The sequence below is a fragment of the Mastomys coucha genome, unplaced genomic scaffold (genome assembly GCF_008632895.1).
Source record: "Mastomys coucha isolate ucsf_1 unplaced genomic scaffold, UCSF_Mcou_1 pScaffold16, whole genome shotgun sequence".
Taxonomy (NCBI): Eukaryota; Metazoa; Chordata; class Mammalia; order Rodentia; family Muridae; genus Mastomys; species Mastomys coucha.
Genome location: NW_022196898.1, coordinates 56,984,366 through 56,986,415, shown reverse-complemented (window position 1 = coordinate 56,986,415; position 2,050 = coordinate 56,984,366). Strand labels below are relative to the sequence as shown.

The 2,050-nt window shown below is 44.6% G+C and overlaps 1 protein-coding gene across 1 annotated transcript in view; it reads left to right on the top strand.

The window, feature by feature from the left end:
• The window catches only part of Fndc7 (fibronectin type III domain containing 7), a 30,265-nt gene that overhangs the window by 19,413 nt on the left and 8,802 nt on the right, over window positions 1-2,050 (top strand). The gene's annotated exons all lie outside the window — the stretch shown is intronic.

The following is a 2,050-nucleotide window of genomic DNA, read 5'->3' as shown; positions in this document are numbered from 1 at the left end:
AACTCATTACGGGTGGTTGTAAGCCACCATGTGGTTGCTGGGATTTGAACTCATGACCTTCTGAAGAGTAGTCGGTGATCTTACCCACTGAGCCATCTCACCAGCCCCAGCAGATTACTTTCTTAATGTATGTGGGGTGGGGCATACTCTATGGTGGACATCATCCTCAATCACTCATCACCTTATTGATTTGTTTATTTTATTTTATTTTATTTTATTTTTTTGAGACAAGGTTTCTCCATGTAGCCCTGTCTGTCCTGGAACTCACTCTGTAAACCAGGCTGGCCTCAGATTTATAGAGACCAACCTCTCTCTGCCTTCCAAGTGCTGGAATTAAAGGTGTGTGCCACCACCGCCAGTCCTCTTCACCTTATTTTTTGGATATAAGATCTTTCATCGAATCCAGGGCTCACTGATTTGGCTAGATTGGTTGGCCACCAAGCACCAGGAATGGTCTTGTCTCCCCTTCCCAGTGCTAGTATTACAGGCACATGCCATCTTGGTGATGTTGTGCCCAGTTTTTCCATGAGCCCTGGAGCTCAAACCCAGGTCCTTATGCATGTGTGGCAAGCACTTCCCTGATGTAGCCATTGCCTTAGCCCTATTTATGCAGATTACTTCCTATCGTATTTACAATTCTCTTTGATTTAGAACTTCAAAGCTCAGAGATTTCTGTCAGTAGTTGGTGCATGGCTTCCCCTGGTAAAGAGTCTGGGTTATGTTTTCTGAAGGGATGTTTTTCTATGACAGAGAGACCTACTGAATCCATAGTGTTCTCTCTCTCTCTCTCTCTCTCTCTCTCTCTCTCTCTCTCTCTCTCTCTCTCTCTCTCTCTCTGTGTGTGTGTGTGTGTGTGTGTGTGTATCTGTATGTCTGTGTGTCTGTCTGTCTGCTGTGTCTCTTCTAAACCACTGCAGCCCCTCATAAAGTTCCTCACTTCAGCAGGTTGGACAGAGAGCAAAAGGCTACTTTCTACAGCTGTTGTTCCTTGTTCTCCACAAATGCCAAGCCACTCCTGAATAATAGAGGAAGAAACAGCAGGCAGAGCAGGCCAGCAAAGACTTCCTTACATAATTCTGACCTGCTTGAGGCAGCTGCTTGGAGAGCTGTTTTGAAAAACCTCTAGGGACTGCCTCCAAGCTAGAGGAGAAATTGAATGGTAGTAGCTACCTCTTGCCGGGCCTAGGGCAGTGGGGTTATAATATAATTTTGGCATCTTGGAGATAGTTGAGAATGACTTACCTGGGATGCTATATTAGAAATGGCTTCTTTTTTTGTTTTGTTTTTCAAGACAGAGTTTCTCTGTGTAGGCTTGACTGTCCTGGAACTCACTCTGTAGACCAGGCTGAAGTTTAAACTCAGAGATCAGCCTGCCTCTGCCTCCCCAGGCATGAGCCACCACCGCCTGGCTAAAACAACTTTTAAAAAAGAATAAGTTAAATCAGTCCAGGCAAGGTGGGTCATGACTATAATCTCTACTGGGGCATGGGGGGGTACAGGCAGAAGGGTCAGGAAAATTAGGTCATCTTGAACGACAGGGCATCCTGTGCTAAAGGAGATTCTATCTCAAAATAAAATAATTGTTTTCAATCAGTAAAAAGAATAAATTAAGCCAGGTATATTAGGTACTTTTCTTGTGGCCTTTGACAAAATGTCGAACAAAAAAGTGGTGCACACCTTTAGTCCCAACTTTCAGGAGGCAGAGTGAGGCAGATCTCTGAGTTCAAGGCCAGCCAGGTGTATAGGGTGAGTTTCAGAACAACCAGACTTACTACACACAGAAACCCTGTTTAGAAAAACTCAGAACCTAACACCAAAACAAAACAAACAACATCAACAAAAACACCACCACCACCACTAACAACAACAACGACAACAAACTTAAGGAGTTAAGTGACTGGCCCAACAGTAAGATCATCACCCAGCACCCATGTCAGGTGGCTTCTGCTACACAACTCCAAGAGTACACCCTCTTCCAGCCTCTCCAGGAATTGCAATCACATGTACAACACAGAGAGATAGAGAGAGAGAGAGAGAGAGAGAGAGAGAG